The 22,080-nt window shown below is 41.2% G+C and overlaps 1 protein-coding gene across 3 annotated transcripts in view; it reads left to right on the top strand.

Moving 5' to 3' along the window:
• The window catches only part of KHDRBS3 (KH RNA binding domain containing, signal transduction associated 3), a 205,368-nt gene that overhangs the window by 23,126 nt on the left and 160,162 nt on the right, over positions 1-22,080 (top strand). Inside the window, exon 1 of one of the 3 annotated variants that reach the window (XM_048841720.2) lies at positions 12,795-12,815. The exons of the other annotated variants lie outside the window; for them this stretch is intronic. The gene's annotated coding sequence lies outside the window, so the exon portion shown is untranslated. Of the gene's footprint in view, positions 1-12,794; positions 12,816-22,080 lie in introns of those variants that run through there. 3 annotated transcript variants of the gene reach the window in all.

Here is a 22,080-nt window from a genome sequence, read left to right as displayed (position 1 = left end):
AATCAGTTATTTGAGCCACCAATAAAATCACTTATTAAAGTTTGGGGAATCAGGTTACTATAGTAAAAACTCTGCCCTACATGATTTGATCCTCAGTCAAGCCAGTTATCCTGAAATGGAAGAAACTTTTACATGCAATTAATTGAAACCGAACCAAATGGTGAATGTAATTTGGAGCTAGGGTATGAAATTAAAGAATAGGAGCAGATGGCCCCTTCAGAAAAATAGATTAAAAGAATAGACACTCCTGGCCAGCTACAGAGTTTTAATCCCTTGTATCTTATCAAGAGGTACTGCCAATTGCTAGTGATTATGCAAGTAGGATAGAAATATATAGTGAGCTCTATGACTTTAATGAAAAGCAGAAGAATGACCTAGAGCTTTCCTGCTCTATCCTTTTCCCTTTCTGTTACACTTTTTTTTAAGAGACATGAATATATTAAATTAAAACAATGAATAGCCTTTTAAATACAGTGCATCTCACAAAGTACAGTGTAAAATGCATGCTGTTTTGAAAAATGATGTGCCAAGCCTTAGAGAAAAGGGAGATGGTATGAATACAGCTGAGACTCTGTATTCGCAAAAAGAAAAGGAGTACTTGTGGCACCTTAGAGGCTAACCAATTTATCTGAGCATAAGCTTTTGTGAGCTGCAAATAAATTGGATAAATAAGATAGGAGGTGAAGACCCTGGTGAATGCATCTGATGAAGTGAGCTGTAGCTCACGAAAGCTTATGCTCAAATAAATTGGTTAGCCTCTAAGGTGCCACAAGTACTCCTTTTCTTTTTGCGAATACAGACTAACACGGCTGCTACTCTGAAACCTATATTAACTGAGAATCCCTTCCTTTAGAGTTGCCATTACGGTATATTCTTTTAAAATAGCATGTATGCCAAAACAGACACATTGAGCTTTATACCTTTGAGAATCTTTAAATTCCCTGCCCTATTTCCAATAATTAGGGAGTGGCTATTAAAAATTGGCAGCATGCCAGAATGGTGTATCCTGAAGTATATTCTTCGGTCTTATTAGTGATGTTGGATAATATTAATCTATGCTGGCTCAAAGCAGCAGAACATTGACAGTTCAGTTGGGGATTGTTTTCAGTGGCACCTCTGGCTGCTTGATGGACTCAAGTCAGTCACTGATCCTCGTGAAGAGTGCAGAGTTCTTTCTGTGATGGTGGTGAGGGGTGTGTGTGTGTGTGTAAATGTTCTAGGTTTGAAGCTGTTCAGGGTAGAGTAGAACACCTGTATTTCTCATGTGATATTTAAATGCATCACTTGGAAGGCCACTACAAATTTTAGCTTACGTTATTTAAGGAAAAATAACAAATCATGAGTTTGGCTGAAGTGAGGCATTCTTGTACATCCAAGTCCTATGGAGCAAGTGGGGGTTAGATGTGGAACAGAGGAACACCAATGTGTATGGTAACTCCTATTCTTAATTTGTTAACATGGCAACTAATATTAAATATATAGAAACTCTTTCTTATGAAGAAACACTTGCAGTACTTATACAACTCTGAGTATATCTTGGGAAGCTTAGTTCTCAAGGCCTTACACGTCACACAGGCATTTGGTGCTAGCCTTCATTGCTTCTCTCTATAACTAGTGAACATGAGAACATCTCCTTCCAAGGAGCTGCACATATCCAAGATACCATAGGTGCTGGGACTAGAGGTGCTAAGGGTGCTGCTGCACCCTCTGGGTTGAAGTGGTTTCCATTTTTATATATGGCTCTCAGCACCTCCACTATACACGTTTGTTCAAGCACCCATGCAACATACCATCTGCTATATGCACCTGTTTGCCATTGCTATCTTGTCCCCAGTTGAGTGCTACTTACTACTTTCACCCTACTTTGAAGTGCATTAGGGAGCTTTTAACATGCCCCAGAAGGGTCTACATGAAACAACTAGTGTGCAACATTTTAGTGCACTTTAGAATTCACAGCTGTGTAGTGCACATTGCTGCACTGTGTAAACAAGCCTTAAGGGAAGGAAGAAAAGAATAAATTCCCATCAGGCAGCAGAAGTAATGCTTAGCTCTAGGTCAAAAATACATAGCTAGGTCGCCAAAGGCTACAGTGATGCAGAAAATCGCATAAAAGGAAATGGGATATATGTTATGGTATGGAGCAAGATCTTGGTTCACATGGTGAAAAACATTCCTTATGGTGCATAAACAATGAATTAAAATATCTGTGTGAATTGGTGGCCGTGGGCCTTCTGTTAGCTGCCTTTGGTCAAAAAAAGTGTCCTTATTTTTAGGAAAGATATCAGCCATAAACTAGTTCCATTTGAATGCTTTTAATAAAAGAGCCTTTTCTGTTGATTTTTAGTGCATCTTCTATTGATTATAATGCCTCCTTTAAAGTATATTTAGAAATTCTGCAATGTTTCTTGTGTACTTTCAAGATTAAAATAGTGTATTTCTCATCTCTTTGCATCTTTGAAGAAATTTTCTCTTCCTTAACACAAAGCCTGCTAATTATTTTTGCAAATACATGTTTAGTGTGTCCCACTTGTTGAATAAATGGTATTGACGGGCCCCATATAATTCCATCCAATATTTATCATTTGGAAGAGTGGAAGTCCTAGGAAGAGCCTTTATTAAGAGGAAATCTGCAGAAAGCTGCTTCAGCAGGTATCTAGAAGGGAGCTTTTTGAGAGCATGGAGATGGGCTATATAGGAGCATTGCACTGTGCTTACAGTTGCTGAAATTGCAGATTTCAACTTGTTCAGCACCTCATGCCTTTCTGCTTTGATCTCTGAGAACTTGTATAGTTAGATTTTAGTCCTCTTGCCACATACTTAGATTAATTTACTTTGGTGCTGATAAAATTGAAGTTTGAACCTTTTTAGGACACAACTGCTCTGCCTGTTCTGAGTGGTTTGACATCCCCATATATGTTGGTGAGACTCCAGTATTGCCAGACTATGCATGTTCTTGTGCAAGATGCTAAAAACTATTATAGGCAGTGCTTTCAAAAACTGCAAGGGTCATTGTCCTTATATGTTCCCTGATCTTTACTCTAGAAAATGGGATTTGAGTTTTTTTTTTAATTGCAAACACTCTTTGGAAGAGGAATGGGAAGATACAGTTCCTTTAGGGCAGACTTGTCTGTTCTGATGTCAGAAGAAGCCTTCCACCTTCAGAAAGCTGGCAGCAATAGCAAGGACAGGCATCAGAAATTGTTGTACTGCTAACCCAGGGAGAGACTAAAGGTCCCTTCAACCAAAAGATTTATTAGACAAGGGAATCATCACTGCAAGGCCTGGAAGAAAAGCTGTGCTCAGACATTGTATGGGGTATTTCTAATGGGACGCTGTGGGAATTGATATTAGGCCTGATATCTATATTATCAGTGATGTGGAAGTAAATATAAATTCAGTGTTGATCACTTGCAGATGACAACAATTGGTGGAATAATGAGGAGGGGGTAGTTATACAACAGGCTGGATCACTTGATAAGATGGAAGCAAATGTGTGTTTAAAACCATCACATGCAAAATTATATGTCTAGGAACCAGGGTTGCAGGCCAGACCTACAGAATAGAGGATTGCATTCTAGAAACCAGTGACTTTGAAAAGGATTTAGGGGTCATAGTGAATAAGCAATTAAACATATGGTCCCAGTGCAATGGTGTGTGCCTGGATGACTGGCTTACCCATGCACCTTTTTTTCTGGAAACAGAAGAAATAGCCTTTATAGTAAAACATAAGTTTCAGTTAACATGATGGGGTGGGGACCAAGAAATAATATATATTTTAACCACTCCAATTCTCTTGTGGGACTTGAGATTTCTAATAGATTCTAGCTAGCTGGAATTTCTCTCTGGTGCTGTTATATAAACTGGTCTTCCATTTCTGGATCATTCTTGTAATACTTTTCAGAATCTTCCCTGATAGAATGTTTGGGCTAATGCTGTCTTGTCAAGATGTGCACCTGACCATACCTAAAGTATTTGTATCTCTGAAAGAGGTGTAGTCTGGGTTACCTTTCCCATTTTTTGTTAAAGGCAGTAATTTTTCCTCAGACCTCCAGGGACATTCCCATGGTGACTCCATCTCATGATTTTATAAGCTCTTCATCTGTTTTAGATCTTGTATCAATTCTTTCATGAAAGAGGGCTATTTTGGCTCTCACAGTGGGTAGGAGAGTGGAAGATCTGGCTGCCCTGTCCTGCTTTACTCCCTCTGTTTTTTGGCTTTTCATTAAGAAAGGTGGTGATTAAAACTTGGATGCTAACCTGTATTTGGGTCCTAGAAAAGGAGTAATCTTTTCCAAGTGAATATCCACATTCATTCCAGTAGGGCTATCACAGCTTCATGCACAGAAAAAAATGGGGATTCCTTTGAAGAACTCTGCAACACAACCTCTTGTGCTCCTTGCGCACATTCATAGTGTACACACTTCTTTTTTTGGCAAGAGGGTTTAGATCAAAGTCCAGTGACTTGTTTTCTTTCCTTGTTCCAGTATGCGATGGGAACTGAGATTCGGGTCACATCTGGCTTACCCCATGCAATGGAACACTATTCAGAATTGCTAGGTACAATGTCAGGTAGCTGGTCAATTTCTTGTATGCTGTTATTCATTTTTGGCTAAGATAAATTCTTAGTACTAATGTCTGGACCCGCTTAAATAACAAATGAGTTATTTGGTGGTAATAAGAAATGTAACACGTCCAGTCTGTTTCTGTAAGGTTTTTTCAGCTTCCTTTCTTGTCACCAGGATCTAATTTTTGGGAGTAATGCCTTCTTGGAAGGAAGAGAGTCAGGGTGATCCAGTGGATTGAGTGCTAGATTTCAATATCCTGACTGGATTCTGTTCCTGTTACTATGCACAAGACAATTAACCTTCCTACCTCCGTTTCTGTATCTGTGAAATGGAGGTGGCACTTATCTTGCCCTTTAAGATCTTCTGATGAATATGTAGTAGTGACAGGTAAAATATTCTCATACTTTTTTCGTAGAACACATTAAAAACCAATTTCCAAATTCTTATGCTGTCATCTTGTTTTATGGATCAAACACAACAAGCAAACCATGCAGAATACTGTTCTTGTGTCCTTTAAGAAATGCATGCTGTTTTTTTTTTTTAAGAGAATTTACAATGTTAATCTTTGGTTTAATGCTCTCCTTGCATACAATTTTTTTGTCTTATTAACTTACACAGCTTGTGTGCTTCTTCTGTGGCTTTCACTTTAATAAACAGGAGGTCACATACATAAGTGCTCTGGAGTCTCTGGTGACAGTGACAGACGTGAAAGGGCCACAGAACTTGTAAACATTACAAAATTAGCAAACTGTGTAAGAACAATGTGAACAATAGGTCAAGCCAACACAATTAAAACGAACCACAGGAAGAAGTTGATATCTAGCTTACATTTTATGACTAGAAGTAACCTTTTACACTCTTTCAGGCAGTAAAGCAATGGTGTGTGATAGCACAGCATCTAGGACAGTTCAGATTATCAGATGTGATAAACTTCATGTAATTTTCCCAAGTTCTGTTACTGTAATTTATGTATAGAATTCAGCGTACCCATCCAGTGTACTGGTATTGTAAAATATTTTTTCTTTAAAATGCATGCTAAAATAACTATGCTAATGGATGGAGATAATCCCTATTTTGTTTATCAAACAAAATCAATAGGAAGAAAATTTGGGTATAATTCTTCTGCACAAGAGTACTTTTGAGTAACAGGAAGGAATCTAACATTTTTCCACTAATTTCTCATACCAGTTGGGATTTAGCTCCAGCTTTTTGGAAGGCCACAATTTTTATCAACAGTTGACCATTAAACATCAACTTTTCTTTAGATTAAAAGTCAATTTTTGGCATAATCAGAAAAAAAAATATGAAACCTTCACAGCTTTTTCCGATTTGACAGTCTGACAGTGTTTGAAATCCAAAATTATACCAACATTTTAAAAATATATTTCATGAACTTCCTAGAGCAGCTTGGAACATGGCTCATGGTGTTAAATGTACAGGATGTCTTCAGTCTTTAGGATCCCTGATAGCAAGTGCAGTTTGTAAAGCTCACTGAAGCATAAATATGCTAATTTAAGGTGTAGGAATTTGGCTGTGAGACTGTAAACTATTGTCTACTATACAGTTTCCAAGTAGTCTCAGTTTTGAGACTTATACATCTTTCCTGAACAGTAGTAGGAGGTAGTGGGCATTTTAAAAGAGCATCTTACCGGATGGCAGCTGTAGCATCTCCTCCATTAGGAACAAGAGCAGTTGGCAGCCATTATACTAGCAGCAGAAAAGCAAACAAAAATCTAATCTCGGGCAATAAATATTTTATGTACATCTACTTCTCTTGCCTGTTCGAGAGTATGGAAAAGCTCTTCTGGTGCAGGACATGGAAAAATAGCCTTGTCTCTGTTTTGACATTCTAGAATTCATGCAACGAAGCTGCTAGAGTACCAGTTCCATTATGGAGTGTTCTTCTGCTATTACAACTTTTTTTGGTCAATGGATTTGTGTTCCTGAACAGAGTTAGACAATATTGTGATTAAAAATACATGTGTACTGTCTATAGTATAACAACTACTATTGCAGCCACGGGAGCATTTAGTCTAATTTTTGTCAGTAGAAATTAACTTTGTGGGATTTTTTGTGTGCTTTTGGTGATACTTCTGTTTTTACTTATATTCTTCATTACTGCAAATAGCTATCACTAATCTACTTATTTCAGTGTTCTCTATCAAAAAAATGAGGGGATCATTATACAAGATGCAGTGGACATTTATCTCTCTACCAAAAAAACCCTAGATCTCTTTTTACAGTTAGTTTGGACAAGAGAGGACTAACTTTTGTCATGATCAGTAGATACTTTCTGCTTCTACTTGCAGATTGAGTACAGCACATAAAACCAACATACATTCCTGTTGACAAAAAGAACCCACATCGATCAGTGTGTAGGACAACTAGTTAACTAACAATGTTGCTTACAAAAGTGAAAACAGCACCATTTAATTTTAAGGATATCAGGCTTAATGCTTTGTTCTGAGATAAATCCTTTAAATTATATATCCTTGTATCAAACCAGTTGTACTCATTAAATAAGTTTTCAAAATAGTCAGATTTCTTGTGTAGGTAAACTTACATTTTATGGTAAATGAGGTTAGAATGAAAACACGCAACTGCTTTACCATTGAGTTTAGCTTGCTGATGCCCATTCCCCCATAACACAAATATTAAAGATTGCAGGAAATCTTCCATAAACTCTAGAAATAACTTTTATCTTTCAGGAGAAATATTTTAATCAGTACACTCAATTATGAATAAGAAATCAAAATTCATATCGCAGCATTCCCTGAGAACAGGGGAGTTCAGCTTTTTCAGTACATAAATATATTTATATACTTAATGTATTCAGGCAATTTCTGAAACCCTACCCCCACTATGTTTATGTTCACAAGTTAGAAGACCTGTAAACGTATGTGTTTATATAAAATAAAATTGCACTATAGTAATTTTCATGTACCTATATATTAAGTTACTACACAAAACAATTACTGACGGTGCAAGGAAATACACAATCATTGGTGGCCATGCTTAACCAGTTTTTGTGTGTGTGTGTGTTTTTTTTTTTATTTAGTCTCTTTAAAGAGACTATCTGAACTAAATATATTTCAATCTTGCATCTCCCCAATCACTAAATACTATCCTAATAGGTTTACTCCAACTTAACAGTATCTTAACAGTGTATTTAACAAACACATCTTAAACAAATATACTACAAGAAACAGTGTTGCAAACAGTATGGGAGAATATGGCTAGAGTTAAGGTTGTTGTATGTGAATTTTCAGAGTAACAGCCGTGTTAGTCTGTATTCGCAAAAAGAAAAGGAGTACTTGTGGCACCTTAGAGACTTAATTTAATTTATTTATTTATTTAAATTGGTTAGTCTCTAAGGTGCCACAAGTACTCCTTTTCTTTGTATGTGAATTGTCACTTCTGATTTGTGCTGTGCATATGCGTGTGCAGTAGAACTCTTCCCTCTCCCACACACCAGTTTTTTGGGCAGGAAGTCTACCCGAAGAATCACAAATACACTCTAACAAAACTTAAACAAAAATCTTTCATATACCTCATTTAAACTGTGAAATGTGATATTTTTAGGTTGCACTTTATGTAAAGAAGACAGTTTTATTGGGAATTGAATTGCCAAATAAAATACAATATTCAATAATCTTGTAAATTTGATACTTCTCATAAGTTAAATTACATGCTCTTACTAGATAATTTTAAATATTTCTTTTGCAATAGGCAGGTTTTACCTATTTCTCCCAGAAGCTTAAACGTTCTCTGTAATTTATGCTTTAGTGACTGTTGTGTAGCTAATCATGCCCATGAAATATTGTTGAATTGAGGATTGGCACCTGGCTATGTGAGGATGGAGTGAGTGCTTCGTTGAATGGGAGGCGGAGAGGGGAGTGAATCAAGGTGAAAGAAGGGCTTGTGTTCTGTATGTGGAGTGTAGGAGGAGAGGTGCTGTGAATGACTGAGCCACAGAATGATGCTGCTTTGATGACCACCTTAACCCTGTAAATCCTAGTTGTTACCCTGATTTTTTAAAATATATTTATATTGTGTAGTAAAATGCCTTTACTCATCAGTAATGTTTATCAAATGCCTTGGTGAAAGTTATGATTGTATAAATACTATATTAAAGATGCTTCCTAAATGTGAGACATTGTATCTATCATCTTGTAAACTCTGTTTCATAGTTTTAAGTCTAATATATGAGGTAAGCCCAGAGAATAGCATAAAAACTGTGAGAAATTTCAAAAATAACTGTCTTTTACAATTGGCCCAAAGACCCTAACTGTCTGCAAGCAGGTGACAGTATCACTAATGGGACTGCCTGCAGCTATGCAATAAACTTGTTTTCATCCAACATCATCCCCTAGAAAGACCTAAAAGTGGCAATTCTTCAACAAAAAAACCTTCAAAAACAGACTCCAATAAGAGACTGCTGAATTGGAATTAATTTGCAAACTGGATACAATTAACTTAGGCTTGAATAAAGACTGGGAGTGGATGGGTCATTACACAAAGTTACACAAAACTATTTCCCCATGTTTATTCCACCCCCCGCCCCCACCTCCCTACTGTTCCTCAGAGGTTCTTGTCAACTGCTGGAAATGGCCCACCTTGATTATCACTACAAAATGTCCCCTCTCCCTCCCCCGCCCCCCCCCCCTGCTCTCCTGCTGGTAATAGCTCACCTTACCTGATCACTCTTCTTAGTGTGTATGGTAACCCCCATTGTTTTATGTTCTCTGTGTCTATAAATCTCCCCACTGTATTTTCCACTGAATGCATCCGATGAAGTGAGCTGTAGCTCACGAAAGCTTATGCTCAGATAAATTTGTTCGTTTCTAAGGTGCCACAAGTCCTTTTTCTTTTTGTAGAAAGACAATATAGCTGATGATGCACTGTAAATAAAGAACACCAATCTAGGGCACATCTGGCATCCAACTCACACTTCATGATTGTCTCCTTTCCCTCCCTATCAAAGGTGGAAGAAGAAAAATGGCACCTTTCCTAGCCCTGTTTTGCCAGGGACCTCATTGCCCCTCTAGTGGACCCAAGAGAAATGGAATTGTATTAATTTGTATTAGTTGGTGCCTAGAGGTTCTAATAAAAGTTGAAGCGTTATTGTGCTGGGCACTATACGTACATGTAGTAAGAGACAGTCTCTGCTCTTAAGAGCTTATACTCTAAACTAGGGTTGCCAATTTTGGTTGGATGTATTCCTGGAGGTTTCATCACACATCTTTAATTAAAAAGATTAATCATGGAAACTCAAGGTTAGTCTTGGAGGGTTGGCAACCCTACTGTAAACAGGCACCATTATAGACAAAACTGGAGAAATAAAACAGGGAGCTGAGGCATGGGGATGTTAAATGTCTTACCCAAGAAGTCCATGATAGAGCTAATAATAACTGAACTGACATCTCATGAGTCCCAGTCCAGTGCCATAATCACAAGCTGCTCCCCCCTCCCTCCCCATAAAGTCCCTTAAGATATAGAAGGGGACAGAGCAGCAGAAATATTTTCAAGCAGATATTCTCAGTGCATAGGAACTATCTGATTTAGGCTTATTTATTATTTCTTTTTCCTTCAGTTTATATTGGGTGAGGGGTGAAGAAAGAACACTAATATGTCAATCTAGGGGCATTGGGCAAAATGAAAAAATGCAATTACAATTCCCATAAATCACAATTTTATCAATTCTGTCTAACCAACATTGGCTGAGCAAAATGTAAACATTGGAAATTCCCTCTCCTTTTCAGTTCTCCAAAAGCTAAAAAATATATATATATATACTTTTCAGTAGATCTAGATGTCACTCCTACTCTTGAGCTCCGCACCTGAAACATTTTGTTGTTTTGTGGCTACTTTTTCAGGCAATTTTCTCATTCACAAGTTGGTTTCCCTGAGAATACTTTAAATTGGTGCTCACAAACTACATTTAGTTACACTTTAGGTTGCAACAGAATACCACCCATGTTCCACAGGTATCAAAAAAGCAAGACCTGCCTGAAACTTGCACTCTAAAACAAAACCTTAATGTTGACCTCATGTGCTTTTTATATCAACAGATCAGATCAGCAGTTCTCAAACTGTGGTTGGGACAACCCCTCTGCCCAGGGCTGAAGCCCTTGGGATTTGGATTGCCGCCCCCGTCCAGGGTGGCAGGATTTAGGCAGGTTCAGGCTTCAATTTCCCCCCTTCTGGGGTCATGTAGTAATTTTTGTTGTCGGAAGGGAGTCATAATGCAATGAAGTGTGAGAACTGCTGGTGATTTGCTTCACCTTCCATGCAGTTGCAAAGTTTGTCTGTCTGCCTTAGCGGTACTGATTCACTGTTATGCTTTGCATTAGAGTGCAATTTGTTTATGTATCCCTTGAAGATGGAAGTGAAAATGTTTGTGTGTTGAAATATATTATTGACAATTTTGAAGGCAACAAGGTGGAAAGAAGTGAAGCCTTTTCCATTAATTTATGTCCATGTTCTAAGGTTTTGGGTGGACAGAATATGTCCTTGATGCAAACTTAACTGTCACTGAACGTTTTGTTTTTCCTGGGTTATTTTTTAAATACAGCTTTGGTGTATCTCAAGGGATAGCTCCCCAATTCAGGGAGGAGGGGAGGTGCACTTGTCTGGAAACCACAGTGCTGAAGCTGCTCCTGACTGTTGGTTAGGCCCACTCTGCCTTTTATGCTCTCAAGTGGAAGTGGAGGAGGGTATCAAAAGCACAGGTGTGGACACTGACCAAAAGAATCTGATCTCTCTCATGTGGGCTGTTCAAGATGCATTGTTCATGTGGATTCCACTTGTAAAGAACTATAGTTACCTTGGGGATATTTAAAATACACTCTACAAATTACTAGAAAATATAGCATAGAGGGCAATCCAGCATTGGTAGGGAGATGAACTGGATGACCAAATAGGTGTCCCATTTCTAGCTTCTACAGCTTTAGACAAGTTGTCAGTTCTGATGTTTTGCAATATCATGCATTATAAGAACAGTTAAAAAATGCACCACAAAATCCTATGGGAAGAGACAAAGTAGTCGGTGTCTATCAGTGATAAACAAGCTTTCTATGAAAAGTCTCTATTGAGTGCTGTTAGTTTCATTCCTTTTTACAAGTACAATTTACCCACTTCTCATTTGCTAACAGACTGGTATAGAATTTGCAGTGCATTGTTGATTACTAAGGGTGGGGGGAGAGAAGAATGCTTTGAAATCTACAATTTATGTTCCAGGTGGTGTCTTGTTTTGTTCCACTGCTGAGATGTCTGACTTTAGTGGACCTGGCTGTGATGAAGTATTTTTATGTAATACCTATAGTGTTGTTGCCTTGTCAGCTGAATAATTAACAGTGTGCTTTGTGCATATAGTGCCTTCTGTTATTCACAACGCTGTTTGTAAACTTAATGAGTTCTTGGTATAGTAAATATTTTTTAGATGATAGACACACGAGGAATAACTATTCTGTCCAGGCATATTTTCAGATATAATTGTCATGTTCCACTGAAGTTAAATTTCAGAGTAGTAGCTGGTGGCACCTTAGACAAATTTGTTAGTCTCTAAAGTGCCTCAAGTACACCTTTTCTTTTTTGAAGTTAAATTGCTATGTTCACTAAATGTAAATATCTTCTCTGGTTTCAAACTTCTTGGACCATGTTGGTTTATAATATATCATTGGGAGGATCAAATTTGTAGCACAGGTAACAAAGATCTTTGCCTCAAAAAATGTCAGTTACACCTCTGTTTTACCATACATGCCTTGATTGAAAAGACCCTAAAGAAACTTCATTAACAGTCAGTTAAGACTGAGTGGGGGTTGCCTTTGAGCAAACTTTTAAAAGCAACACAAAGTCAAGTTGAGGGATACTTTTAAACATACCTTACCACTCTTGTATGCCATTAACCTCTCTTGCTGACAGACTCCACCCCTTCACAACTAAACCATATATCTCCAGCATATGCAAAACACAGTACAAATACCACATTCACCACACTTGCACTGGGACACATAACCCCGATGCAGATTTCACGAGGTCCGTATTAGATATCAAATTGTTTGACATACCGCAGAGCACTCATTCATCTGCTCCTCCTTTAGGTGACTCAGGGAAGGAGTAGAAGAAAGGAACATTTAATTAGCCTCAACATAAAATATGCCGGATTAGATCAAGGAGGCATAATTTACATGTATAAAAGGAGGACTCTATCTGAATGTGGCAGTAGTCTCAGATGAGACCATGTAACACGTAAGTAATTCAAACACTTGAGCTTTTATTGCAGTATTTAAGGAAAGTTAAAAGGGGCTTCTATTTAATACCACCTTTCAGTGTATCACATACACTGTGTACTCCTGAGGGAATTCTGTGCCAAAACAAATAAAAATTATGTGCACAATATTTTAAAATTCTGCAAATCTTATTTGTCAATAAATAAATGTGGAGGCTCCATCATGACAATGGGAAGCACAGGCTTCTGGCTGCATGGAGGTGGGAGATCATCCTGTAGTTTCCCCTTCCCCCTGGGATAGGGACTCAGCAGTGAGTTTGCACCTGAGCCTGACACACAGCAAGGGCTGGGTCTGCCCCAGAAACACCCCAGGGCCCTGCCCCTCTGTACCAGGCCCACCAGATGTGAGCAGGCATTGTCAGCCCAGCAGGATCCACGTGGGGGTGGGATCGAGGGTGAGAGGGTTTTGTGTGGGACTGTCAAAGTTCCTTTCCCACTCTGAATTCTAGGGTACAGATGTGGGGACCTGCGTGAAACCCCCCCAAGCTTATTTTTACCAGCTTAGGTTAAAACTTCCCCAAGGTACAAACTATTTTACCTTTTGTCCCTGGACCTTATTACTGCCACCACCAAGCATCTAACAAATGTAACAGGGAAAGAGCCCACTTGGAAACGTCTTGCCCCCCCAAGCCCTACACCCCCTTTTCTGGGGAAGGCTTGATAAAAATCCTCACCAATTTGCATAGGTGAACACAGACCCAAACCTTTGGATCTTAAGAACAATGAAAAAGCAGTCAGGATCTTAGAATATTAATTAAAGAAAATGTAAAAGAATCACCTCTGTAAAATCAGGATGGTAAATACCTTACAGGGTAATCAGATTCAGAACATCGAGAATCCCTCTAGGCAAAACCTTTAAGTTAAAATAAGTTGTGCTGAATGGAATGTATATTCCTGCTTTTGTGTCTTTGTATCAGCCATTTAAACAAAACAGAATCTAACGCATATCTAACTAGATTGCTTATTAACCCTTTACAGGAGTTCTGACCTGCATTCCTGCTCTGGTCCTGGCAAAAGCAACACACAGACAGAGAAAACCCTTTGTTTCCCCCCCACCTCCAGCTTTGAAAGTGTCTTGTCTCCTCATTGGTCATTTTGGTCAGGTGCCAGCGAGGTTATCTTAGCTTCTTAGCCCTTTACAGGTGAAAGGGTTTTTCCTCGGGCCAGGAGGGATTTAAAGGTGTTTACCCTTCCCTTTATATTTATGACTGGGGTATTCTGGGTGCTGGCAGCTCAGTGAGGGATATGGATGCACAGAGCTCGTTGGGGTGGTCCAGGTGCAAGAGGGGGTGGAGCTCATCAGGGTGGGAGTTTGATGGGCCTGCTTAACGGGGGAGTCCTTGCTGTGGCTGCTGAGGGGATGCTGCATGCTGGGCTCCTGCTGCACCCCAGAATTCCCCCATCCCCTTCTCTTATTCTTTTGTGTGTTTACATATTATCTGACTAATTAGCTGTGTCAATATACGTATACCTACAGCTGAATTGGACACTGGGGGAACACTTTTGTTTTTAGAAATACACTATAGTAGGCACACTTGTATTCCACTGAGGGTTTATGCATGTGCACCATGTGTCTGGAGCCAGAGAAGTTGAAAATAGTAGTGGCCATTGGTCTGTGCGTGCGCCCTGACTCGCCTCATGGTTTCGTCTGAGGGCAGGACAGACCAACCATGTCTCCAGTTCCTTCTCACCACTGTATGGTCTGGGTCGGAACTATTAGTGTCCTCTTGCATGTGGTGCACCTGTAGAAGAGTATAGTTGTGTGTGTGTATATAGTGGTTTTTTAATAGTATTTTTGCTGTTTTTACGGTCTTAATTTTTTTTTAAAGTAGAATTGGAACTTCAGGAGTTTTGTTTCCTTGTTAACTCCCCACCAGTATCCACATGCAGGTACTGGACTATGTTGAAGATTCAAGACTTCAAAATATGTACCTCCTGGCTGTGCTACTTCTTGGTTGGCAACAAACATCAATGTTACCTCTGATGCAGTGTGGGCTTCTCCAAGCAGTAGAGTACAGTATCTGCCAATCCTTCCCCCAGATGTACCTGAGAAGGCTGGGCTCTCTGCCTCCAGAAGCAGCTCATGGAAGTTGCCATAAGACCTCATTCCGACCCAGGTTGGGGATACTCCCCATTCCCCTACCGCACATTAGCCTGAGACAGCCAAGAGGGCAACTCCAGCACTGAGTCACATCAGCAGCACCACCACTACGGACCCTACGCTGGAGCCTAACTGGGAGGTAAGGAGGCATGCACATAAGCGTCGCAATATGTCTTCCTCCAAACCTAAGAAGAGGGATGCCTCTTCCATGAGCTCTAGTCATGGGGAAGGAGTGAGCTCTAAAGCACATAAACATGAGAAGAAACCACACAAGTCGACGGATCCACTGGTACCAGTTAACGAACCGTGCTCAACATCAGACCCCCATGAAGGTGTAAGACCTGCCTGCTCTGAGGAAGTCCACTGCTCTGGTACCAGTTTCAGGCAATGAAAGAGTACCCTTAAGAACAGGAAGGTCAGGAAGAACCCCAGAAAGTGTTTGCCCTGGGAGAGCCCAGGTCTTCATGCCTTCTGATACCGTCCACCTCCTAGGCAGGCCAGATCTCCCCTTCAGAGCATGCCACAGCCAAGGCACCCTTCATCCCCCTGCTCAGCTTCCACCAGCTCCAACAGTACTGCTAATGGAATTGGTGTTTGTGGTTTTTCATCTTCGGAGGAGATGGATGAAGGGCAGGGACCTCCTGACCCCTATCTCAACTACAAAGACTCCAAGAGGTTGTCTACATCATGGCACTATCCTCCAGTCCAACTGCCAAGGAACCACTAGGCCCACACGTTGTGGGGCCTGCCACAACGCCCTCAGGATCAGTCATGCTGGCCCTGTTGGGGTCCCTGGCCACAATAACTACCGTTGGTATATACCTGCTCTACAAGGGAAACTTTGCTTCTCTCCCTGTCTCAAATGCTCTCTAGAACAATGGTTCTCAAAGCTGGTCTGCCGCTTGTTCAGGGAAAGCCCCTGGTGGGCCGGACCGGTTTGTTTACCTGCTGCGTCCGCAGGTTTGGCTGATCGCGGCTCCTACTGGCCACGGTTCTCCGCTCCAAGCCAATGGGGGCTGCGGGAAGGGCGGCCAGCACGTCCCTTGGCCTGTGCCGCTTCCTGCAGCCCCCATTGACCTGGAGCGATGAACCGCGACCAGTGGGAGCTGCGATCGGCCGAACCTGCGGATGCAGCAGGTAAACAAATTGGTCCAGCCCACCAGGGGCTTTCCCTGAACAAGCGGCGGACCGGCTTTGAGAACCACTGCTCTAGCAGACACTCTCTGAGCTGATGAAGGAAGTGCCACTCAGTCCGGTTCCACTGGTACTGCTAGGGCAGGAGTGATTCCCATCATCCTCACCAGATGCTGCAGTGGCTTCAGTGTCTCCCTTGCCCTCAGATGACTTTTGACACTTCCAAGGTCTCCTGCGTAGGGTGGCAGGTGAATTTCGCATCCCCTGGAGGAAATCCTAGACACACAACATAAGCTCCTGGACATCCTGCAGTCATTGGCACTGGGTAAAGTTCCTCTGTCAATCAACAAGTCCATTCTCAAGCCAGCTAGAACAGTGTGACACATGCTGTCCATGTGTATGCTGACTCCCAAGGGGGCAGAAAAATGCTTCTGTGTACCAGCTATGGAGTCTGTTTCTTTTCTCACATTCTCTTGTGGTACAGGCCATGTCGGAATGGTCCAGACAACAGCACCCATGCTCGATTCCAGCTCATAGAGGGCAAGTGGTTGGACATATTAGGCCACAAAGTCTTCTCCTCAGCTAGCCTTCAGTTCAGAATTTTGAATTTTCAGGCATTACTTGCCAAATACAACTTCCTGAATTAAAGCAAACTGGAGGAATTTGCTCAAAAACTGCCACAACTAGATCAAGTCTGATTCCAGGCAATCTTGGAGAAAGGAAAACTGGTGGCAAGGACAGCGTTTTAATCAGCTGTAAGTGCAGCAGGCACTTCATCATACCCTATGGCTACGGGCATCCTTATGAAGAGGGAATCATGGCTCCATTCCTCTGGTTTACCCAGGGAGGTGCAAAAAAATTGCAATTAATTCCATCTTTTTAATCAGAAAGTGAATGATTCTTTCCACATCCTCAAGGATTCAAGAGCTACACATTGTTCCTTGGGTACTTCAACATCTGTGCTGAAGCATAAATTCTACCATCTGCCACCACACAGTGTTACAGGACTTCCCAGTTTTTCTATCAGAGGCCTTATGAACCACCACACAAATGTCAAAAGACCCAAAGTCTCGCCCTCCAGGTTCATTGTCACAGCCTTCCTCCTCCTATGTGCAACATTCTCTCAGAAATATCTTCTGTGGATCTAGAGAGCCATCAACCACCTTCCTTACTGCCATACTACCCCCTCACTCTTTTTGGAGGTCATGTAGCACTTTTTTTCTTCCTACCAGTTTGGGGTGTAAAAAAAGGACATATGGGTGCTAAACGTCATCCACCATGGCTATACAATTGAGTTAATCACGCTACCTCATTCACAGCTTCCCCCCTCCCCAATCTCTCTTCAAGGCTACTCTCATGACTGCATCCTCACCCAAGAGGTGAACTCCTTAAGACAAAGAGGAGCGATAGAGCAGGTCCCGCCTCAGACAACTTATTTCCTAATACCCAAAAAGAAGGGTGGGTGGAGGCTGATTCCAGACCTACACATTCTCAGTGGCTTGTTTCATATGGTCACACTTGCAACAAGCATGATTTTTTTTGTTTTGTTTTTAAACTCATGTGATTTACATCTCGACATTCAAGACACCTACTTTCACACAGACATTTATTTGGCACACTGACTGTTTTGAGGTTCAGTCAGTTTGCACCATTTTCAGTACAGGGTTCTCCCATTTGGATTCACCACTGCTCTCAGGGTCTTAACCAAGGTTTTCTCTATTGTAGCGGCTTACATCAGGCGTTATTGGGTCCTTATATTCCCATATCTAGATTGACTGACTGGCTCCTGGTGGCACAATCCAGAGGTGAAAGCTCAAGCTTCAACCTCCGTGTCGCTCAGCCTCCTTTTCTCCCTTGGAGTAAGCATCAATGCAAAAAAAAAAAAAAAAAACAACCATGGACCTCTCACAATTCCTAGACTTCATAAGAGCCTCCATCAGCTGAGTCACAGCACAGGCCTACCTACCATTAGACAGATGATGAGCGTCTGCAAGAACTCAGAACGCTCATCATCAACAATCCTTTGGTCCCAGACAGGACTTGTCTCTCTGTCTTTGGCCTCGTGCACATATGTCATCACCTTTCCTACCTCCAGAGGTGGCTGCAGATAGTTTGGAAGAGTAAACATCACACCATGAACCAAATGCTGACCGTCCCGCCCCTCCACCCCACCCCCCCAGAGTACTCTCTCCCCTCCACTGCTGGATGGACCCACGTCAGGTCTGCATTAGGATTCCCTTTCTACCCTCCTCCTCGGACAAAACAATTATCACTGATGCATTCCTCATAGGCTGGGGGTTGGGGGGGCACATGACACGGAACATGGGCTCCTCAGTAATCCAGGATGCACATAAACATTCTGAAGCACTGGGCTGTAAGGAAGGCCTGCCAAGCTTTCGTCCTGTTCATCCGTTTCCATCATGTTCTTATGTCAGACACCACCACCACCACTGTTTGCTACATCACATGAAGTCAACTGCTTTATGTGCAGAAGCAGTCAACCTATGAAATTGGTGCATCACTCACCATATCCTCTTCTTGGCAGCCTATCTCCTAGGGATGCAAAACATGGTTGCAGATTCTCTCAACAGGCACTTGGTGATTGGGCACAAGTGGGAACTCCAGCACCATGGTATATGACATCTTCAGCTGATTTGGGCGGGGGGGCGACTCTGACCAGAGACCTCTTTGCTTTCCCCGTCAACAACAAATACAGTAAATACTGCTCCAGGGATATGAGTCTCTTGGGTCTCCACTCTCAGGGTGTTGCCCTCATACTGCCGTGGTCAGATCAGATCAACTACGCCTTCCCGCCTCTTCCATTCCTACCATGAGTACTCCACAAGATCAGATGAGACGGAGCAACAGTCATCCTGATGGCCCCTACTGGCCCACACAATTCTGGTCTCCCAAACTGCTACATATGTCTGCCTTTTCCCGCCTTCCCCAGTATGCTGTCATAACACAGTGGCAAGATCAGACATCCCAATCCATAAGCGCTTTGCTTGTGGTATTTGGATGGGCATCTTGTATAGAACGGGAGTGTTCATCAGAAGTGCAAAACATCCTCTCCAGTTGTTACCAGGCGAAGTGGAATGCTTCATCTCCTGTACAAGAACAGGGACTTTCCCTGGAAATGGAGGGGATTCCCCTTGAAGGCATGGGGTCTTGCCCTCAAGGTCCACCTAGTGGAAATTAGCACCTTTCACACACTCCCCCTCTCAAACCCTGTGTGGATTCAGTCTTCACATCTCTTGACTGCTAGGTTTTTGGAAGGGTCTCATCAGAACCTTCCTACCCATACAACCCATTGCTCCACAATGGGACCTCAACCTAGTTCTATCTGTACTAACGAAACTGCCATTCCAACTGCTGACATCATGCTCTGTCCCTCCTTTCCATGAAAGTCGCCTTCCTTGTTGCTATCATTTCAGCAAGAAGGGTTGTTGAGCTTGGGGCCATGATGGCAGACCCTCCTTTTACCACATTCCAGAAAGATGGTGTCCTTGTGCCTGTACCCAAATTTCTGCCAAAGGTCATCTCCCAGTTTCTTGTTAATCAACCCATTCACTTACCTGCGCCCCCCGCCCCTCAATGCCGCACACCTTGGAAGAGGGCCGACAACTCCGTTCCTTTAATGTTCGTTGGGCCTTGGCCTTTTACCTGCAGAGAATGAGACTGACTAGGAAATCCCCCAGGATGGCTGTTGTAATTGCTTGACACTTAACTCTTTCAGCTATCTCTACACAGAGAATCTCCAAGTGGATTTTGGGGTGCATTACACTTTATCAGTTATCGGGACTGCATCCACAAGAGGCAGGCTTCGATCATGGCTTCCCTCCACGACATGCTGCTCCTTGACATATGTAGAGCAGCCACGTGGAGTTCAGTACACGCCTTTGCTATGCATTACGCCTTGGTGCAAGACTCCTGTAATGGATGTCTCCTTTGGCATAGCTGTCCTTCACTCCACCCTTCCATCTTCATAGTTGCACCCTCTTTTTTGAATTAGGTACTGCTTGCTAACCACCCTCTGTGGACAACAATGCGGACCATCATGTAAAGAAGAAGGTTGGTTACTTGTAGCTGAGGGTTCTTCCAAATGTGTGGCCCCTATTATCTGTATTCCACTGATCGTTTACTCATGCATACGATGTGTCCAGAGCTGGACAATTTGAAAGTAGTAGTGTCTGTTGGTCTGCATGTGCACCCTGAGTCGCCCCATGGTTTCGTCTCGGGTGATAAAGGGTGGGGCGGACTGTGACCGCCTCTCCAGTTCCTTCTCCACTGCAAATCCAAACTATCTGCAGCAGAGGAGAATGAGGAGCTGGGAAGTGGAATACAGAAAGGGATCTCTCATATTGAAGAGCCTCCAGTTACAGCTAAGTAACCACCTCTTATTACATGATTTCCCGCCCCCCCCCCTCCACACACATTTCATATTTGTTTTTAAAAGTCTCTACATTCTTTATTCAACAGTTCTGGTTTTTTTGCCCATACAAGTTATACATACATTGAATGTTTTTCTCTTTTGGAATGTAATTAGAATCTTTCAAATTTAGAATCCATCTGGATTTAAGAATAACAGTCCCAGGTACATTAATAACCACCTAAAAGTCTTTCTAAGGTATCAATTTCTCCACACACTTAAATGTATAGTATGGTACCAGTCTCCTGTTTTAACCCCACAAAAACAAACACCATCCCCCACTCCACCCCCAAACCCACAGCCTGTATTGAACTACTTTTTAAAGCAAAAAAACCCAAGACCAGAAATGAATAGTTGAATTTTTCCTTAGACTTACCTGCCATATTCATTGTGGCTCTTACTGTTTTAAGTTTTGTGATATACTTGTAGCTAGTCAATAGGGAAAAAAACCGCTTTGTCCACTTTCACATCTAGTGATAAAATAGGGAGTTAAATGCTCTTATGCCTCTTACAGAATGTATTAGTGCAGTCATATTTCTGTCTCGTAGTGTGATAACGCCAGCAGGATAAATGTGAGAGACACTGAATCTTCGCACAAAGGAAATAGGTTTTATAATGAGTGCAGTCTGAACAGAACTAATCTCTTTCTTGGATCATTACTTCACCTAATCACAAAGCCTTTTTTAATTCAAATCCTTGCAGGGTTCTAATTGGTGACCTCCAGAGCCTGGTAATTGTATAAGAGAGCTGATCTTTTGCAGTATATCTAAATGGCCTTTGCAATTAAAAGTGAGAAATGTAGCTTAACCCTTCTGCTGATTTAGCTGAAGAGTTGACTCAGTTTTCAGTATTGAGACTTTAATAATCTACACACTTTACTCCCCTCAAAAGTCATTAGTTTAGGAAGATATTAACTTGTAGTTGTGTTAAACTTTGTCTGATAAACCCTTCGGGTCTCCAAAAATGTATGCTGAGCTATTCATGGTATCTAATTTTTCAGGTCTTAAGTCATTTGATTTGTAGGCAGACTGATACAAAACTAGTCCAGTTAAAGAAGTATAATTCAGATATTGCATCTTGTCTGTATACTTTAATTCAGATGTCCTCAAAAAAAGTATTCATAACCTTAAACTAGATTAAAGCCTATATCATTAGTATTCCCCTACATATGTTTTTATACATTGTTATAGCTTCCAGTAACCTTTAAATACCCAGATATCTTATTGCTGAGGTGTATACTTTATTATAAGTCAGATGGCATGTACTGTTAGACTAGTTACTTTTATCTGTCTGAGATTAACCTTTAAATACAACTTTAAAAGTGTAACTATCTATATTCCTCTTATGCCATAAACAGGAGTTTGCAATGCAATGTAAAAGTACTGCAAGTAATGTGTGTACATAGGGGAAATGAATGAGAATACTAAAGTGGTTTGCTTCCAGGGTTCATCTTCAGCATGGTTCTTAATATTTGATTTGAGTTCTTCAGCTTCAATGTAATATAGTAATTTTTGTAGAATATGTTTTGTTTTCAGTTTGATCCATGTACCAGCCAGTATAA

This window comes from Caretta caretta, chromosome 2, assembly GCF_965140235.1.
Source record: "Caretta caretta isolate rCarCar2 chromosome 2, rCarCar1.hap1, whole genome shotgun sequence".
Lineage (NCBI taxonomy): Eukaryota > Metazoa > Chordata > Testudines > Cheloniidae > Caretta > Caretta caretta.
The sequence above is the reverse complement of the archived record's forward strand: the minus strand, read 5'-3'. Positions and strand labels throughout refer to the sequence as shown.